This window comes from Triturus cristatus, chromosome 2_1 (assembly GCF_964204655.1).
Source record: "Triturus cristatus chromosome 2_1, aTriCri1.1, whole genome shotgun sequence".
Lineage (NCBI taxonomy): Eukaryota > Metazoa > Chordata > Amphibia > Caudata > Salamandridae > Triturus > Triturus cristatus.
This window is the reverse complement of record NC_140581.1, coordinates 582,781,846-582,803,787: the sequence shown is the minus strand read 5'-3', so window position 1 is coordinate 582,803,787 and position 21,942 is coordinate 582,781,846. Positions and strand designations below refer to the sequence as shown.

Here is a 21,942-nt window from a genome sequence, read left to right as displayed (position 1 = left end):
ATCCCCGCGCTAAAAGGACATTCAGGTCCAGCAAAAAGTTTCAGGGAAAAAGTAATGTTTTTAGTTGTTTACGGAAAATGGAGTGGTTGTTTTGTGAGCGGATGTGGATATGGACAGAATTCCAAAGCTTAGCACCACAGTAGGAAAACCTCCGACCTCCACATCTGGTGCGTTTTATTCTAGGTACTGTCAACAGATGTTTACCCTCCGATCTTAGTGTCCTCTGAGGGAGATGAAGGTGTATCATGTCCTCTATCAGCGTAGGACCTTTCCCAGTCAAAGATTTTTGAATGATACACATAACTTTGAATTTAATCCTCTCATGAACGGGGAGCCAGTGTAATGAGGAGAGTGCCGGCCTAGCAGATAGACGTTTGGGGATGTTTAGCAAAAGTCGGGCTGCACAGTTTTGTACGATCTGTAGAACTTTAATGGTGGATAACGGGGCCCCCAAGTAAATGGCATTTGAGTAGTCCAACCTGGACAGAATGAGTGCCTGCACCAGTATTCTACCAGCCATAAATGGAAGCAAAGGGAGAATCCTCCTGATCATTCGCAGAAGGCCATAGCAGGTACCTGCAACCTTACGAGCTTGTTCCTTAAAATCAAGCTTGGTGTCGAGCATAATACCTAAGCTTTTTATAGTTTTTTTTGGGATGGGCGGGGGTCCAAGGCTGATTGGCCACTAGGGTTCTACGGATAAGGAAGTAGCGTTTCCAAGAAGCATAACCTCTGTTTTAGCCCCATTGAGCTTGAGGTACGATGCCTCCATCCAGTTAGCCACTCTCTTCAAGCAAGCCGTAAGTGCCCCTCCTGAGTTGGTATCATTGTTCAAGGAAACGACTAGCTGAGTGTCATCTGCATAGGTGACAATATGCACCCCAAACGGGGTGACAATACTTGCCAGTGAACTCAGATAGACGTTGAACAACGTAGGGCTTAATGCAGAGCCTTGAGGTACTCCGCATGAGAGCGGTACTGGATCAGAGACGCAGTCATCCGAGAATACGGAGAAGACTCTGTCTTCCAGAAAAGAACTGAGCCATTTCACTACCGTTCCCCTTATCCCGATGTCTTGGAGTCGTTTAATTAAAAGTGAGTGGTTCACGGTATCGAAGGCTGCACTGAGATCTAGCAGAATAATTGCAGCGCAGCCTCCGCAGTCTAGGATCTTCCTAGCTTCTTCCACAACTGACAAAAGCGCAGTCTCGGTGCCATGTTTTGCCCTAAAGCTAGTCAGTGAAAAATGCAATAGAGCATTATTTTCAAGAAAGTTCGATAGCATCGAGTTAACATATTTCTCAGCAATTTTACAGACACCAGGGAGTAAAGATATGGGACGATAGTTTGACCAATCTTCCATATCTATGTTGGGCTTTTTTAACAAAGCCCTAACCATTGCCTTTTTCCATAACGGAGGAACAATCCCTGTTTGAAATGACGCGTTAATTAATCCAGCCAAAGCTGATAAGATTGTCTTTTTAATCTTGAAAAGGGCAGTAGGAGAGGCAGGGTCAGCCGGGGAGCCAGATTTAAGATGGGTAAGAATTCCCTCTATCTCCAGTTCGTTTGCCAGCGGAATTTCTACCAAGAGAGGTTGTTCTGTCCCTACCTCTGATAGATCTGACCAATCAGTGTCTTTCTGCGCCGGGAAGGATTTATAAATAATTTGGACTTTTTCAGCAAAAAATGTTGCCATTTGGTTTCACCAGGATTGAGCATTCTCCTGGATGGAACAGGGAGATGGAGGTGTCACCAAAGATTTTGCGATCCGAGAGTTAGCAGCAGATGTTATTTTTTCCTGAAAGTAGGAACTTTGTGCAGACTTAATCTCGCTTTTATACGCTCTAATGGCGTTTCTATACAATGTTCCATCATTCAGTGAATAGTCTTTCCTCCATTTCCTTTCACACCTTTTACATTCTTGTTTAAGCTTTCTGAGTTCTGGAGAGTACCATGGGTTTTTCTTGGGATCAGGTTTCACCTGAATCCTTTTCTTTGGCAGAATTTTGTCTAGCGAGACCTCAAGCCAATTATTAAAAATGTCATTAGCCATTATGGGATTAAGGTGTAAAGGAGGACGGGTGGATTCCAAGTCGCTTTCCCACTTATCCCAAGAGATAGTTGTCCAAGATCGAATGGATTTCTTTATGTTTGGTAATATAATTTTGGTTTCATGCCTGATCCATATAAAAGGGATCAAAAAATGGTCAGTCCACGGGAGGGGAGTGGGTTGACTGGCGGTTAGAGACTGGATATTAGAAAAAATGGGATCCAGAAGATGGTTTTTACTGTGTGTAGGGCCCACAACTTTTTGAAAGAGCTGAAAGGTTTCTAATCCCTCAACAAACTCTAAAATCTGAGGGTGTTCCATTTTGTCAAGGTGCATGTTAAAATCTCCCAGCACTGTAAAATTAGATGCGGTGCTGGCAAACTTAACTACATTATCTGTAAAAGCTTGGCAAAAGGGCGCATAAGGGCCAGGCGGGCGGTATAAAAGTATACCTGAAAAGGTGGATGTGGGGGATAATTGGAGGGAAAACAAAATGGTCTCACTCTCCAGTATGGGGCTATTTAAGATGCGCCCTTTAAAATCTTCTTTATAAAGAATGGCAATGCCTCCTCCACGGCCACCTTCTCGATCTAATCTCTGAACAAGATAGTGGTGAGGAAGGGTTTCAACAATGGCATGGTTCGAATTTTTATCTAACCAGGTTTCGGTTAGGAATAAAATATCTGGTTTTTCCTCTTCCATTAATAGGTTTATTTCTACATTTCTACAGAGTGTTTCACTAGACATCGGTTCTTAATATTGCCGCGTATGCGAGTCCCTAAACATACACCAGTCCAGGTCTTCTGCCCATTTCTCAATCCGGGGTGGCTGGCTAGCCCCCCACAGCTGGGCAATATTACGCTTCGCTATCATGAATGTCAACGTTGCCCATTGTGTTTTATGTGTGTTCAAGTTTTTGGGCTCCCAGACATTCAGGATGCACCTGCGGGCCTCTGGATGCAAGTCTATCCCCAGGACCTCCCTCAGCGTGTGGTGTATCTCTCCCAATACACTTGTATGCTTTATCAGTGCCACAGTATATGAGTGAATGTCCCTAGTTCCCCACATCCCCTTCTGCACTCTGCACTCTCCACTCTCTGAATGACCCATCCGGACCAGACAGAGCCCTGTGACATATGACCTGTGAACTATCTTAAGTTGCACCAGTCTCAGCCTCATCTGGATTGCCACCACTCGTGGGGAAGAGACTGCCTCCTGCCAGTCCTCATCGTCTAGCTCTAGACCGTCGTCATTCCAGTGGCGTCGTATGTTAATTAACGGATCCTCAATGTTATTTATCAGTGTCTTATAAATCAGAGAGATGGTTTTCTCGGGAAGATGGCCGTCTAACACCCTGTCCTCTAAGGTAGAAGCGTCTGGGAGCGTCGTGCCCCTGGGGATGTGTGAGCAACGCATGTCGGACCTGAAGGTAACGAAAGTGCTAACTATCGTTCAATTTATACTGCAACTTAAGGGAGTCAAATGTGTGTATTGTACCCTCCGTCCAGATGTCTCTTATGTGCGTGATCCCTATAAGGTCCCACTTATCTACACCAAACATTATTAAACAGGATCTCATTATAAATTTAAATCAGTATAGTTTGAAAGACATTAAGTAATTTCGGGAGGATTGTCATTTTCACAATAGATATACTTCCTATGTACAAGAAGGTTACCTGATACCAATTGGTAAAACGTGTCCGACTTTCAGTCAGTAGGAGGAAATAATTAAGCACAACTACCTGGGAGGTAGATTGGGTGATCATAATTCCTAGGTATTTAACTGCTCTTGGGGACCATTGGAGTAGAAAGTTTCTCTGTAGCACATCAAGGGCTGCACTCAGAATCCATAGTGCCAATGTCTCTGATTTAGCCAGATTAATCTTGAATCCAGAAACAGCCAATTCTGTATAGTTCACTCAAGAGTTCCGGAATCGACATGTGCAGCTCTAACAAGGAGAGCATGATGGCATTTGTTATCATTATCAATTTAAATCCATTAGTATCTATCTGGACTCCCCAACTGCCTCATTGTGTCGAACATGGATAGCAAACATCAATCGTCAAAGCAAAGAGCAGCGGAGACGGGTTGGCACCCACGTATCGTGCCCTGCTAGATCGCGAAGGGAGCTCTGTTCAAGCAGTCAAACTATGGAAATCATTACCCATAAACGTAAGATCCACAGATAACTATCTTATCTTCAGTAGACTACTCAAGAGTTGGCTCTTTCCTAAATGACCGCCATACTCAAAACACAAATGTACAGTATAGGCTTATGTATGTTAAACATGTATAATTTGATTATATGTATGTATCTAGATGTGTCCATTTCTTGATTCAGATATATATACTAATCCTAGTTTAAAATATATATATATATATACATAGGGCTCTGCTTAACAAATGTATGTATTACTTACGGTTAGAATATATATATATATATATATATATATATATATATATATATATATATATATAATATATATTATATATATATATATAATATATATATATTACCTACTGGCGGTCGCCAGTAGGTAGTTATAGTTAGGACCCTGTTTCCATAGGAAATCCGCAACATTCTATTTGGAATAACTTTGGCGCCGGTCGACGAATGCTCGCGAAATTTTCAAAACTAATGGGGCGCTACGCTCCGCTCCTACCCTCAAAGTCTCGGGGGGGATTCGTCAAGCGGGGGCTGGGAAAAAAGGGGGGTCCCAAAACGCGTTTTCCCCATGCATTTTTCCATAGGACCTTTAGACACAGCTACAGCCCGAACGGCTGAACAGAATTACTTGAAATTTGGCAGAGAGGTAGTCCTCAAGTCAAGGAAGTGCCTTTTGTAGGTCTGGTGTAAATCTGTTCAGTAGGTCCTGAGAAAATAGCATTTAAATCAATATATATATCTGTAAGCGCGCTCCGTGTGCTTACCGTAAGCTTACCGTACGCGTACGGTGCCGTGCGCGAGCTCAATTCTGATTGGTGGTTACATGACTGTAAACATTCGAATCGGTCGAAATCAGGAAGTGTCAGCCGCCATTTTATGTCTCTCGCACTGAGAAACAAAGGTGGGGAACGTGAAACGGGGCAACGAAGAGAGTTGCAGACCCCCTAGTGTCCAAGAAGGACCCAAAAGTACGAAAAATAAATTTAAATTTTTTTTTAAAAAAATCGCGGGGTACGCGTACGGTAAGCTTACCGTACGCGCACGGCAAAAAAAAAGAAAAAAAAAAAAGAAAGAAGTAACAATCACATTTATTAAATAAATTAAAGGACCCACAAGGGAGAAAAAAACAAATGTTACTGCGTAAAAAAATGCGAGGCGCGCACGGCATGGACTGCGCAATGTGGGCGCTCGGTGCGCGAAGCGCACCGTGCGCGCAGGGTGTGCGCATAGTGAAAAACCAGAAAAAAAAATAAAAAATAAATACATAACTTAGCATTTAAAAAACCGTACAAATTCACTGAAAAAACCATAGGTTTCACACACGTTATAGTTAGGAATTATCATTTACAAAACCTTGCAAATTCACTTAAAAAACCATAGGTTTCACACGTTATAGTTAGCTGTACATTTCACTCGTAAAAAACCAATGAAATTCCACGTTATAGTTAGATCAGGTAACTATAACTTGCGCGACCGCAATCCACAATGTGTAATTTCAGATGTCATCATTGATGTCATGAGTGATGTCACTGACCATGTCATGAGTGATGTACTATGTGACGTCATCAGCAGTTTATTGTGGGCGCGCAAGTTATAGTTACCTGATCTAACTATAACGTGGAATTTCATTGGTTTTTTCCGAGTGAAATGTACAGCTAACTATAACATGTGTGAAACCTATGGTTTTTTAAGTGAATATATATATATATATATATATATATATATATATATATATATATATATATTTATAGTTAGAACCTAGTTACTATAGGAAAATGGCAATATTCTGTTCGCAATAACTTTGCTGCCGATTGATGAATCTTCGTGAAATTTTCAAAACAAATTCTTTGATGAGATCAGCTCCTATGTTGAAAGTTTGGGGGTGATTCGTGAAAGGGGGGGGCGAGAAAAAATGGGGTTCCCAAAATGTGTTTTGTCAATGTTAATTTCCATAGGAAACTTGAGACAAGGCTACAGGTTGAACGGGTGAACGGAATTACCCCACATTTGGAAGGGAGAAGAGTCTTAGTCTAGAAAGCATGCTTTTGTTTATTTGGTGTAAATCAGTTCAGTAGTATTTGAGAAATATCGAAATTTACAGTTATCGATATTTGGGTATTCTGCCATCCGATTGGCTGAGGCGTCACAAGCTTGCTGGTGATTGGCTGTGAGCGGTTGCAACTAGGAAGTGTTGGCCGCCACTTTGTGATTTTGTGGAAGCGAGTAAGCGGAAAAAAGGGAGAAAATAGTGGGAAATAGGAGGGTAGGAGCGCTGTGAGGTTTGTAGGGTGGGTAGGGTGTGCTATAGAGGGAGTGTGAAGCAAATTATTTATCCCTACTGGTGTGAAAGTGCTGTTTTGCCCACTGTGAGATGGTGCTGAGGTGAGGTGCCGGTATACTCTGGGAAGAAACCGTGCATCTAAACTGTAAGCTGAGTGCTGTAAAGTGATGTGCTGTGGGCGCTGTAGGATACTGGCCGCTGTAGCATACCTGTGTAAGTAGTGTTAGTGTGCGTTTATTCTATACAGGGAGTGTGAAACGAACTACTCATCCCTATTGGTCTGAAGAGTCGAATGTAGTGTTTTAGGAAGCAGGAATAAAGTAATAATCGTGAAGAATATAATGCAGAAGGTTGCAATGCCAGAGAAGGAAAATGGTAAAATGAGTTGTATCTAAGAAAGTGGTTGTGTGTAATAAAGGGATGGAGTTTGAAAATTATATAGAAAGTGTCTTTATTTAAGTGCCATAATTGGACCCACTGGTGCAAGAGCTAGGGTATCCAGCTGATGCAAAGTTGAACCACTTCTGCTGTATTCAAACGTAAGCTCCGGCATCGGTGAATTGTATATTACATGTTACAGTTGCATGTGAAATAAACAATAGCTATTACACTTGAATGAGACTACATTCTATAAAGAAAATAAAGGTAGGATATGATTACCACATGTATCGTTTAAGAAAAGAAATAAATAAAAAAGAAATTGCAAAATGTAGTCATCAAACTTTTTATGTACCTTGGCAGTGCTTTTTTGTAACAGAAAATTAACAACAGTAGAATAGTTAGCAATCTGTTGTACAGTAGATTCAATGTGGTGCGTGTCAGAATTGGTACTAGTTCTACCACATTGGAACTTTGAGGATGAATACAAACATTTCGCTTCTGAGAAGCACATTCGGTACCTTTGTAGTCAAACCGTACATTATTGTCTTCAGCTGTTTCAAAAAAACATTCTTGTGTAGAGAGCTAAGGCATCAAGCTTAGACAAACTCCAATTGCTTCTGCTGTAGTCAAATCGAAGCTCCTGCATCAGTGAATTGCACATTATATGTTACAGTTCTATGTGACCTACAGAATAGCTATTAGAGATGAATAAATACATTGTATAATGAAAATAAAGGTAGTTTATGATTACCACACTGTGCCAACCATTTCCTAAACAAAGTAGTCTTTTTACATTTTTATCGTGAGGTTCTGAGCAGAGGCTGACTTTGAGTAAAATTGTGTGAAAGGGCTTTGTGAATAACAGGCAGGCAGAGAGGTGTGTGCACAAAGAATAGACGTGGTTTCTAAATGGGTGTCGGGTTTAGGTTAATTTTGGAAGTAAATAGCATATTTGCATAGGCCATGCATCACCGATTCCTGGTGAGACTGAGACGTAAGGGGGAATAATGAGGATAGAGTTCAAATGTCTGAGTACACTTAGAAAGTTATTATATCATAGTAGTAGGATTGAAGTGTATTATAAAAATTTAAAGGAAAAAGTCAAAATAGATGGAAAAAAAATCCATTCAAGAATAATGTGAGTTTCTTACAAGTCTTGGAGATTCCAGTCCAGAAGTTCTTCAGCTGCTTGAGATGTGTAATGTTCCAAGAGGCTATTGTTGCCATCGTGTGAGAAAAGCGAAGCAATCCAATTCATATCCTCGAAGGGACAGTAATGTTCCTCGAATGTTGGAGCAGTAATTTGAATGGGCAGGCAATCTGCGATGTTGTGAAAGGTCGCACGTTGCAGGAGATCTTTCGCGGCTGCGCAGATATCCCATTGCGCTGCGATTCCTTTTAGCATTGCATTCGCCATTGCTCCGCTGCCAGAACAATCGCGTTCATGGTTTTCAAGATACTCCTTTAACTGCTGGATATCTGGAGCGATTGTTGAGATGTTGGGAAGGCATACATCCATTCGCCAGTCGAATGGGCAAGTTTTGCAATCAAACGATGGTTGTACGCATATTGCATAAGTGTAGATAAATGTTATGTTGTAGCTAGCTCCGATAGCAGCCAAAACGTTTTTCCGTTTTTTTACAGTATTGATGTAGCTTGGCGTAGAGGCGTATTCTGTCGGACATAGTTTTTACCATTGAGAGCGTAGCCATTTCTAGAAGTAGAATTAGTAGTAGGATGGCCGCATAGAGGGTGAGAATTATGGGCACTGTTCCTGTTATTCCAGAGATGATCGAAAGAATGTCTGAATGTAGTCTTGTATTAAAAGAAGAACAGTTTGAAAGTGTGTTAGAAGGCTGTAGGAGACCGTTTTAAAAAAGTGTGCCAGATCTTGAGTGTGACATGTGTTGAAAATTGTGTAACAATTCACAAAGTGTAATTGGCGGTTCATATTTATAGGGGAGTGTATTTTATTTGAAGTTCGTGGTATCTGCAGTCGATAAATTTATTTTGCAGAAGTGAGGGAGACTTCTGTTCTGAACAAAGGTGCTTTTAGTTTGGTTTGTTTCTTGAAATGTGTTTTCAAAGTAGGAATTGATGGCCAAGTTGAAGTTTGGGAGTTAGTTTGTGTGGGTGGGAATAGATAATGCCACAGGAAGTTACTGTGTTTGAAACAGTAAGGACATGCGGTATGCCAGCTCATATTCCGTAGGAGTGTATGTTATTGAGAAGCAGATAACTGTCATTAGAAAGCTGTGGGAATGTTAATGTGATTGTGGGAGTTGGCGTCCTTTTAAGGAAGGACGCAAGATTGGTGGCTGTAAGCTTAGAAGCGCCGTGTAGTTGGACATTCTTGGATAGTAATGAATGACTGCCATTGTGGTCGCACTATTCACCTGTGAGAAAAACTTTTGTATGCTCTTTAAGACAGCAATATGTAAATGGAATAAGCCACTGCTGGTGAATAAACGCGCCACCTTATATAATGACATTCAACATAACAAACAACATGTGCACATAGCAGACTCAATGACACTACATACTGTGGGTACCGTGGCTAGCCATGTATACAAACTAAACATGGCATAGCACCTCTGCCTCACTATGCAGAATGCCGGGAGAGATGAGAGCAAAGTATGTGCGAAGGTGGCAAGTAATTCTCGATTATAAAAGTATACAATGCAAAGTCTTGAGGGGATGTGCCGGACAGACTTGAGTATGCAGAGCACAGATATGTACATGTCAACATACACTGATGGTCTATTGAGTGAAGTGGACAGTGAACGCAACCATGATAGTACAGTCAGTAGGGAAGATTACGGAATGGTAGCGCGTACGTGCTTCCTCCCCCCGCCCCCCAAATATTTAGGGAAATGGGCTGGCTCACCTTACGCAAGGCTAGCGTAGGGGTATGAATAAAAGGCACGTTTCTTTGGGTGTGGTTCTCTTCCGGATTGACGAACGTGTCTGCCAGGTCTGCGCAGCTTACACCGCCATGAGGCTGACGCTGTGAGCGAAGGTGGGTGCGTGAATGATGCTCTCAGCCTGCTGGTACTCAGAAACCGTCATGGCCGCTGTGACGCATATATGCCCCACAGTTCACCTTTCGACACCGCTGTATGTGAAAGAGGGCCGACCACATGCCGGCAGAAGGTCCTGGGCCGAGGTCTGCGAGCTCGGAAGGCTCCTGAGATTAACGCTGGCTACCGCGACACAGGAACACAGAGCCCAGCTTGAGGCCGAGGAGCGTGGAGTGCTCTGTATAATAGCAACACAGTAGTCCGACAAGTACCAACAGTGGAACGGTGTTTTGATACCATTGTGGACGATGTTAGAACTGTATCTAAAAGTGGAGATGAAGATACTCCCTTCGACGAGCTGCAACCAACTCTGGATCCCAACAGTGGAACGGTGTCTTGATCCCATAATGGATGATGTCCGATATTACCTGCTGCTGGATTTTCAGAGAACTCCCTCCGTTGAGGTGCATCAGACTCTGTGCTTCCGTAGCTAATTGCTGCACATGATTATTGGGCTTGGTTGACTGCAGTCGGTGGAGTACATCGTGGTACAGCAGGTCGGAACAGTGAAACGGGGTCTTGATTCTATGATTGAGGATGTCAGAAGTTAAAGTCTGTGATGATTTCGGTGTACTCCCTCCGATCAGGTGCAACCAACTCTAGGTCCGAACAGTGGAACGGTGTCTTGATCCCAGAATGGACAAGGTTAGAACTGCATCTGCGAGTGGAGATGGAGATACTTCCTTTGACCAGCTGCAACCAACTCGGGGTCCCAACAGTGGAATGTTGTCTTGATGACACAATGGACGATGCCCGATATTACCTGTTGCTGTTTTTTCACAGAACTCCGTCTGTTGAGGTGCCTCAGACTCTGTGCTTCTGTAGTTAAGTTCTGCACATGGTTATTGGGCTTAGTTGACTGGTATTGCTGGAATACACCGCGGTCGTGCAGGTCCAAACAGTGAAATGGGGTCTTAATTATATGATTGAGGATGTTAGAAGTTACAGTTTGTGATGATTTCTGTGTACCCCCTCCGATGAGGGGCAAGCAACTCTAGGTCCCAACGGTGGAATGGTGTGTTGATCCCACAATGGATGATGTTAGAACTGTATCTGAGAGTGGAGATGGAGGTATTCCCTTCTACCAGCTGCAACCAACTCTAGGTTCCAAAAGTAGAACGGTGTGTTGACTACACAATGGACGATATTAGAACTGCATTTGAGAGTGGAGATGAAGGTACTCTCTTGGATCTGATTCATCCAACTTTAGGTCCCAACTGTGGAACGGTGTCTTGATCCCACAATGGATGATGTCCGATATTACCTGCTGCTTGCTTTTTTCAGAAGTTCGTGTGTTGAGGTGCATCACAGTCTGTGATTCTATAGCTAACTGCTGCACATGATTATTGGGCTTGTTTGTCAGTAGTCGGTGGAGTATACTGTGGTACAGCAGGTGCAAACAGTGAAATGGGGTCTTGATTCTATGATTGAGGATGTCATAAGTTAAAGTCTGTGATGATTTTTGTGTACCCCCTCTGATCAGGTGCAACCAACTCCGTGCTTCCGAATCCAACGGTATGTGGCTGTGAGTCGTGAATGACCACTGGATTTGGTGTAGACTGCAGTTCGCAGGGTTCACAATTTAGATTGCGTGGTGATTGTTTAATTACAGAATCCAGTAGTTAAGTAATTAGAACGTCTATTGAAACATACACAATATTGTTTTAGTATGCTTGCTTCAAGAAGTTTATTTTTATATCAGTTATAGGTTTAGTGAAATGACCAAATTTATCTTGGAAGTCCAAAGGAATAGTGTAGACTGTGGAGAGATGAAATCCCAATTCGAATTGTTTTGATTTATTCATTGTAGAGTTCTCTGTCATTTATGTTGTTTTGTTTTGTAAAGAGGGAGTGAGAAAAAGTATTGATGGTTGTGTATGTGAGAACTGCTTTTAATTAACAATGCAGACAGTAGTGTTCACAATTCAGATCGAGTTGCTATTGTACATGATGCAGTCCTGTAAGAGAAGAGATTGCTGTAGTGTGCTCTGTCTGCACCACTCAAACGCATCATTGCAGGCTCCGCACACGTTTTCTTTGCTTCGTGTATTGCAAATTGTAGAGCTCAAGTCAATGCTACGTGACTGTGGGCCCTTGCTGAACGCTCTCTCTGGCCTATACTGCAGACTTCAGTGTCCACATTTGACATTGAGTCAGTATTGTAGATGATGCAGTCCTGTAGGAAAAGACATTGTTCCAGTGTGCTCTGCTGCACTACTCATACGCATCATTGCGGGCTCTGCACACGTTTTATTTGCTTTGTGTATTGCAAACCGTAGAGCTCAAGTCAATGCCACGTGGCTGTGGGCCCGTGCTGAACGCTCTCTCTGGCCTATAATGCAGACTTCAGTGTCCACATTTGACATTGAGTCAGTATTGTAGATGATGCAGTCCTGTAGGAAAATACATTGCTCCAGTGCTCTCTGTCTGCACCACTGATCTGCATCATTGCAGGATCTGTACACGTTTTTTTTCTTCGTGTATTGCAAACTGTAGAGCTCAAGTGAATGCCAGGTGGCTGTGGGCTCTTGCTGACTGCTCTCTCTGGCCTACACTGCAGTTAGCAGTGTTCACAATTCAGATGGAGTCGCTATTGTAGATTAGGTAGTTCTGTAGGAAAATACATTGCTCCAGTGTGCTCTGTCTGCAGCACTCGTACGCATCATTGTAGGCTCTGTACACGTTTTTTTTGCTTCGTGTATTGCAAACTGTAGAGGTCAAGTCAATGCCACGTGGCTGTGGGCCCTTGCTGAACGCTCTCTCTGGCCTATACTGCAGACGTCTGTGTCCACATTTGACATTGAGTCGGTATTGTAGATGATGCAGTCCTGTAGGAAAAGATATTGCTCCAGTGCGCTCTGTGTGCACCACTCATATGCATCATTGCAGGCTCTGCACACATTCTTTTTTAGTTTGTGTATTGCAAACTGTAGAGCTCAAGTGAATGCCATGTGGCTGTGGGCCCTTGTGACTGCTCACTCTGGCCTACACTGCAGACAGCAGTGTTCACAATTGAGATTGAGTCGCTATTGTAGATGAGGTAGTCCTGTAGGAAAAGACATTGCTCCAGTGTGTACTGTCTGCACCATACATATGTATCATTGCAGGCTTTGCACACTCTTTTTTTGTTGCTTCGCTGACGACAAACTGGGTAGGTGAAGTCACTTTACGTATCTTTGGGTCCTTTGTGACCGCTCTCTATGGCCTACACTGCAGACAGCAGTGTTCATAATTCAGATTGAGTCGGTATTGCAGATGATGCAGTGTTGATGGCAACAGATATTGCTCCTAGTACGGCCTGTCTACAGCACGCATTATCGGTGGCTATGCACATGCTGAATGCTTTTGATGTGGTTATGTGAGTGCACTAGAACTGATGGAGCGTTTATGATATAATCTTTTTGTGTATTATTTCAGATCTATTGATTGTGTGTCAGTATTCCACAAGTTGTTGTTCTTTTACGATGGAATTATTTCTGTATTATTTCACATTTACTGCCCCTACCTTACTGCAGCATAAATTATTGATACTTTTAATATTGAATCTCTGTGTGTGATCCAATAATTACTGTTGTAGTTGATGTTAGCAGCAACCATTGTCTGAAAGCTGGTTTAGACTTACCGCACACACATCCAGCACAGATGTCACTGGATATGTCACCATGGTAATAAAAAGGAGTCGAGCGTACGTGCCCGTATCCACTTCCACTATATCTGTGTCCGTGTGTTCATTATCTATGCATGATACTGTCTCTGGGTCGTACTATATTATGTTGTGTTGTGGATAGCGTATGCAACCATGTTACCTGTGGTATTGGAGAACATTTTGGTAATGTAACTTTTAGGTGTATGGGTATCATAGGTGGAAGGCTACTTTACAGAGCATGAATATTGATGAAAATGTTGGTTACATGTTGTGGTTACATGTTGTGTGTAGTGTAAGATATGTGTATATTGCAAAAAGTTTTGAACAAAGCTCTCTAAGCAGAAGAGGTGTGTCTCATGAAATGCAGTACATATATTGACTAAAATGGGTGGCGTTTTCGAACTGTTACAATGGGAGATGTGATGAACTAATGAAATGCTTTTTATTTATGGTTACATGGCAATCGCGCAGCCAGTGCGCAATGAGACTGCACCCGATGTGATTTTGAGAAAATATATTTATTATAATATAAGTTTATTAGTTAGAAATATATAACTGTTTAAAATATTTGTAATTATCGCTTGCTCTCATATACACTTTAAGTTTTTTAGATATAGTTTTAAGACAAAAAATGAGGGAATGGCATATGCGGCGCGACATCGTACGTCTATGACGTTACACAGGGCGCGGCAGCGTGCACTCGTCGCATACGCAACACGCAGCGGCCGCGACCCTATACGTACATGACGTAGTGCGTGGTTTGGTAGTGCATACCCATCGCATACCAAAGTAGCAACTGGCGCAACCTCATATGTACATGTTGTTACGCGGGACGCGGTGCCACAAACCCGTCGGATACGAAATGCGCATCATTTAAATGTGGTGGATAGGATTCGCGTGTTGATCGAGCTTGGTAGACTACCGGTACAGGTCTGTAGTTTTCTCAAAAAAAGATATACATATTTTGTGGGGAAGATATAAAAGATTATATAATTTGTAAAGTTTAAAAAAAGGATGATAGAGTTGCAAAATATAAAAAAACTATTTGAAAAATATAGGTTTTATAAATATTAAAATATGAAATTAACATTTAAAAAACCTTAGAAATTCACTGAAAAAAACATAGGTTTTGCAGACGTTATAGTTAGGAATTAGCATTTAAAAAACCTTAGAAATTCACTGAAAAAACCATAGGTTTCAGGGACGTTATAGTTAGTTGGACATTTGACTCATATAAAACCAGAGAAATTCGTCTGTTATAGTTAGTTGAGCTAACTATAACTCGCGCGCCTGCAATGCACTGCTGATGACGTCACATATTACATCACTCATGACATGGTCAGTGACATCACTCATGACATCACTCATGACATCACTGATGACATCTCAAATGACATTACTGATGACATCACCGATGAGCTCATCCACGTGATAGTCTGACACACCTCTTCTCACTGTAATATAACCTTTGATAGACGCACTCTAAAATGCAGACTACCGTTTTGAAAAGCATAGACACACCAATACCAGATACTAGATATCCATCCACTGATTCCTATCTATATATTGTGAGCCAGATATACACTGATACAGTTACTTATTCATGGTGTCACTCATCATTACATCAGTATAATATCCACTCATACACGTATATATACATTTACACAGTGCTACTGATCCATAGAGTTACTCACACATCTATTCAGTCATGCCAAAAATCAATCATACACCCATGTACTCACCTATGCAGATATATACACACCTGCCTTATTTATACACACATCACTTTCCTTATTTATATAGATACTATCACATACTTACTCTCTTTTACAATCACTAATACATGTACACATTCGTGTATGTAGCCACTCTTGCAATTACTGTCTTTCACGTAGTCAATTATACACCCTAACAATCACATATAGTGTGTAAAAACATATATAGTTACTCACATATATACAACTGAGACATCAATTCACTAATGAACACACCTGTTCACACAGTCAGCTATCCATACAGCCCTTCTGAGATGCACTTTTGAATCTATAGAACCAGTGAATCGGCCATTCAGACATGTATGCACAGAGTCAGACAGCACCCACATAGACAGTCAAACCCCCATACAGATACTCATACAATCAATGAAAAACACATATACACACTGATGTAGCTACTCACCAAGCCATGCACCTGCTTACACACCAAGTGAGAGGCTAAGAGAGACATTCACACAGTCTAGTCACTAATCCATGCATTCAGTAACATACATTCAATCAGTGACTTATAGAGTCAGATATCTATATATAACCAGCAAAAACGTGCAACATTCCCTAGTTCAGGTGTACTACTGGGTAAATGATTCCAGAGCCGCCACTCGATTTTCCAACCACAGCGTATGTTTATTCACACACGGGCAACAACGAAAACACCCAACGCGTTTCGGAGTTCACACACTCCTTGCTCAAGTGGTAGGCATATGCGTACTTCCTGTCTTATTTAAAGAAACACAGTGTGCATTACACTTTATTGCTGTGGAAATTGAAAACAAACCCGGCATAGGTGAACGGCGGCAATATCGGGAAAAAGGAGACGTCAACACGCGGAAACCGAAAGGAGGAAATCGCTTTGAACCAGAAGCCGGAGGGCAGCGGGGAAGGCGGAATTCTCTGACTAGGTGAGTGTGTGATACAAAGTTGCTTATTGCAAGAGAATTACAACAAACAATGTAAGCCGGTTGAGCTCCGTATATGTAATGCACGGAATAACATGTGAAAGGCATTAACTTTATGCCGCAGATTTTCTGTTACAAAGTTATAGAACGTGGTTACAACAAGGGGCCTGGTAGTTCATCAGGAAAAAGGATATAATTATAGCAAAATGGCAACAGCAGCAGGTTCAACAATGGATAAAATAGAGGTCAAAAGAAATGAAATAATGGGTTCCTTTTTCGAGGAACAAACAACCACAGGCAGTGGCAATGGAGCTCAGATCACACCGAGAAATGTTGATATCAAAGCGAAAATAAGACTGTGGGAGAGACTATCCAAAAAAGAAATAAATAAATGGTGGGAGGTTACCTCATTGAAAAAATATTTGGAGGTCAAGAGTGTGCCAAGGGGACTCAGGATTAACCTTATGCCAAACCACCAAGACACAAGCAACGATCTGCTTCATGAATGGGGAGAACATATCCTCGGTTCATCGATGGGCTTGATGGAAATTCTCATAAAACATATAACGCTAGCATTGGAACAAACAACAGCACAACTGAAGGAATTAGAAACAGAGTTGGACAAAATAGAATTAAATGCAGAACTGCTTAAATTCAAACAAGATCTGGAACATCAAATTGAAAAACACGAAGAAGCGGTACAACTGCGTAAACAGAGTAAATTCCAAAGGGACAAGGAAGATTATGCGGAAGGACGGATCTTCACTTATGCAAGGAAATACGATATCCTGAAACAACAGGACAAACTTGATTTGGTGACAAACATATCCAGTAGTGTGTCGTCTCTTACATCAACAGATGCGAGCGAAAATGAGGGAGAACTAGCAGGTGCACGCCCTAAATGCAATTTTTTAGGGGAAATGAGACTGGCACTCCAACAGCGAAATTGGGAGAAAAATATGGGGGCGCAACCAGGAATAGGCAGAGGAAGGGGCCGGGGAAGAGGCCGCCCAAAAACAAACAAACCAGAAGAGGGAAGCGCAGTAACAGACCCCAAAAAAACAGGAACGTGGACAAGAAGCATGAGACAGAAGAAGAACTAGAAACATGTCAAGAACGAGAGGAATCTCAGGAACTTGAAGTGATCAATCTTTCTAAAAGAAAAATAACAGAAATGGTTTGTCAAATTCTGAAAAGAGGACTCTCTTTTTGTCCTACCAATGAAATGGATGTATCACAAACAAGAATTGATATATACAAATATATCAGAAAACTAAAACTTGCCAAAACCTTTGGGGAAAATCCTAAAATGACAGCAAATAAAAAACAATCAGAGTCACCTACAATGGAGCTTAAAGCAGTAGATGCTCATCATTTTATCACACTAATGGAACTAGACAAAGACAACAGTGAACCATCTAATGACTTGGAGGTATACTGCACACAATTGGGGGAAGGCAGTAGTGGAAAGAAATCTAAATATAACCCACAACTTCCAACCGGAAACAAAATAGAAATATTCCACGAAGCAGTGGTTAAAGATCTATACCAGTTGGATAACAAAAAACACAGATATAATATAACACTGGAAGAACGCACGGCCTTGCAAAAATTGAAATCGGATGATGAGATCGTCATCAAGATGGCCGATAAAGGTGGAAATATTATAATACAGGATAAAAATCTCTATGCAGAAGAAGCCCATGCACAACTTAACAACATAAATAACTATGAAAGACTGAAGGAGAATCCCACGATACATATCAAACATGAATTGGACGCAAAACTAAAGGAGTGGTGGGAGAAAAAATTAATAGATCAAGATGAGTTCAAATATCTCTCAACGGAAAATCCAATAATGGCAACAATCTACTTTCTCCCCAAAATTCATAAAAATCCCACGAAACCACCAGAGAGACCAATTGTATCTGCTAAAGGGTCACTGCTTGAACCAATTGCGAATTTTGTGGATAAATTTCTGTTCCCATACGTCAAGGAATTAACATCGTACCTACGAGACACTAAAGATTTACTAAGAATATTACAAGAGATCACGTGGGAACCGACATACAAATTGATAACAATGGATGTTATCTCTTTGTACACCAACATCAACAATAACATTGGACTAGCAGCGTGTAAATATTTCCTAAAAGAACGAAATATTCACTTCACACATCACAATGTAATGATAGTAGATATGATTGAGTTATGTCTTACTAAAAATGTATTCATGTTTGGAGAAGAAATATATTTACAAAAGGATGGCACCGCAATGGGTTTTTCTTTCAGTCCAAGCTATGCATGCCTCACAATGGGCTGGTGGGAACAAAAAGTGGCTTGGGAGACCAAAAATGAGCATTATGTGGAGCGAATAGTCTCTTGGATGAGAACATAGACGATCTCCTCATAATTTGGAATGGGTCAGAGGAAGAGTTTGACTCATATTTCAATATTCTAAACAACACAGACACCAACCTACACTTTATGTACAGTATCAGCAAGAACAGAATAGTGTTCCTGGACACAGAGATTTATATCAAAGATACAAGAATACACACAACATTACATCGGAAAAGTACAGCCAGCAATGCGACATTGCATGCGGATAGTTTCCACCAATCAACCCTAATAAGAAACATCCCCTACGGGGAGCTACTGAGAATTCGACGTATTTGCTCAGAAGAAAACGAATGGAAAAAACACAGTGAACAATCCATGCTGAGATTCAGAAAACGTAAATACAATACAAAAATATTGGCAGACTCCAAGCAAAAAACAAGAGGAAGATGTAATTCATCTGATTACTACACTGTCCACGCAATCTAAACAAATTGAGCAAATCCTACGGAAACACTGGAATATACTGACTTTAGACCCCACGATGGCCAAAATAGTGGGAAACTATCCTAAAATCACATACAGGAGAGCTAAGAACTTGAAGGACGAACTACTGCACAGTCATTTTGAAACACAAAAACAGCAAACTTGGTTGCAACTAAAAGGTTTTTACAAATGCTCTACGTGTAAAGTGTGCCAAATTGCACACAATATGAAAGAGATCACAATGGCTAATCAAAAGAAATGGAAAATCAATCAAATGATTAACTGTAAAAGCCAATACGTGATCTATATCATCGAATGTCCGTGCAAACTAAAGTACGTGGGGAGCACGGCATGTGAACTGAAGAAACGCATCCTAGAACGAGTAAGGGCTACAATTAACAAAGACCGCAGCTATGCTGTTGCGGAACACATGGAAAAACACCATGCAAGTGACTGGAAGAAATTGAGTTTCTATGCTGTTGAAATGGTCGGTTGCCATGTGAGAGGTGGCAATCGGGAAAAGACTCTTAGGCAGAAGGAATCACGCCATATCCTTTCTTTCAGAACTCTGGTACCGTATGGTTTAAACAAGGACGAGGAGATGCATTCCCATCTATGAAGCAGAAAAACTGACTATTGGTGACACTAAGGTTTAAGTCACACTAAGATTGGATATAATGCACCACAGTCGAACAACTGTTATAATTACTGCCTCTCGATATCCAGATAGGAACTAAAAAATATTGATGTATATTTATGTAAAATTTTAAGCACACTTCACATAAAATCAGTTCTGATATCATATAGTAGGTCCATGGGGGATTTTGTTGCTTAGAAAGAGTATCACCCACCGGAGGGTACATAGAGGTATACATTTAAAAGCCCACTAGAGGGCAAAAGAACACATAATAAACTCAACAAGAGTTATAAATTTGACTCTTGTGCAATGTATATAGACTAGATAAGAATCACAGGATTGCTGATTTAATACACTAATAAATACCTTACGCTCCCCCAAGGACATAAAATACGAAAAAACAATTATACGATAAACAGACACGAAATAATGTTAGTGGGAATTAACAATGGCACATAATATGAAGGTTTAATATTATACCAACATGGTCTGTACACTACAAGGACCACAATGCAAAGTAGGATGTGATGTAACATCAGGTGACTTGTATATAATAAAAGAATGTTGAAAAAAATGTCCTTTACCCGTGAACAAGGTCTGAGGAGACTGAAACGCGTTGGGTTGTTAACCTGCTTGCCATGCTGTGGATATAATAAACTGAATTGGTAATAACACGATACCAGGGAGTGCGTGTGGATTTATCCTGCAAAGGAATTTGGCTGACATTTACAATGGCTGACTCTGCCGTTTCCACGCTGTTCGCACCGCCAAGAGCGCCAAATGCCGAAAATCAGGAGTCATTGCTGTGGAAAATATATATATATATATAGATAGATAGATAGATAGATAGATAGATAGATAGATAGATATCTATATATAACCAGCAAAAACCTGCAACATTCCCTAGTTCAGGTGTACTACTGGGTAAATGATTCCAGAGCCGCCACTCGATTTTCCAAGCACAGCGTATGTTTATTCACACACGGGCAACAACGAAAACACCCAACGCGTTTCGGAGTTCACACACTCCTTGCTCAAGTGGTAGGCATATGCGTACTTCCTGTCTTATTTAAAGAAACACAGTGTGCATTACACTTTATTGCTGTGGAAATTGAAAACAAACCCGGCATAGGTGAACGCCGGCAATATCGGGAAAAAGGAGACGTCAACACGCGGAAACAGAAAGGAGGAAATCGCTTTGAACCAGAAGCCGGAGGGCAGCGGGGAAGGCGGAATTCTCTGACTAGGTGAGTGCGTGATACAAAGTTGCTTATTGCAAGAGAATTACAACAAACAATGTAAGCCGGTTGAGCTCCGTATATGTAATGCACGGAATAACATGTGAAAGGCATTAACTTTATGCCGCAGACTTTCTGTTACAAAGTTATAGAACGTGGTTACAACAAGGGGCCTGGTAGTTCATCAGGAAAAAGGATATAATTATAGCAAAATGGCAACAGCAGCAGGTTCAACAATGGATAAAATAGAGGTCAAAAGAAATGAAATAATGGGTTCTTTTTTCGAGGAACAAACAACCACAGGCAGTGGCAATGGAGCTAAGATCACACCGAGAAATGTTGATAACAAAGCGAAAATAAGACTGTGGGAGAGATTATCCAAAAAATAAATAAATAAATGGTGGGAGGTTACCTCATTGAAAAAATATTTGGAGGTCAAGAGAGTGCCAAGGGGCCTTATAGCTAGAAAAACGAGATTTACTTGTAAATAATTAATGAATCATTGAACTCGAAAATTAAAAGTCTCAGGATAGCTAAATAGTCAAATGAATTAAGTAGTTGAATCTGATCGTAATATTATTTGCATGTTCTAAGATGGCGACCAGATTATGTTTAAGTGGTCCTTTATTTATGTTTATGCATTTTAAGTATAAATCAATTTCTGTTTCCCGTCAAGAGACAACACTGATGAAAGCTACGGCTGAAACGCGTTTGTTGCACGAATAAATCCGAACTGAGGATAAATCTAACCGGAGTGCTGGTCTTTGTTCTTTTTGAACTTTGGAGCATCATATATATATATATATATAACCAGCAAAAACCTGCAACATTCCCTAGTTCAGGTGTACTACTGGGTAAATGATTCCAGAGCCGCCACTCGATTTTCCAAGCACAGCGTATGATTATTCACACACGGGCAACAACAAAAACACCCAACGCGTTTCGGAGTTCACACACTCCT

General features: G+C 41.1%; 1 protein-coding gene across 2 annotated transcripts in view; it reads left to right on the top strand.

Moving 5' to 3' along the window:
- Nucleotides 1-21,942, top strand: part of ARB2A (ARB2 cotranscriptional regulator A) — a 1,780,167-nt gene that overhangs the window by 466,015 nt on the left and 1,292,210 nt on the right. The gene's annotated exons all lie outside the window — the stretch shown is intronic.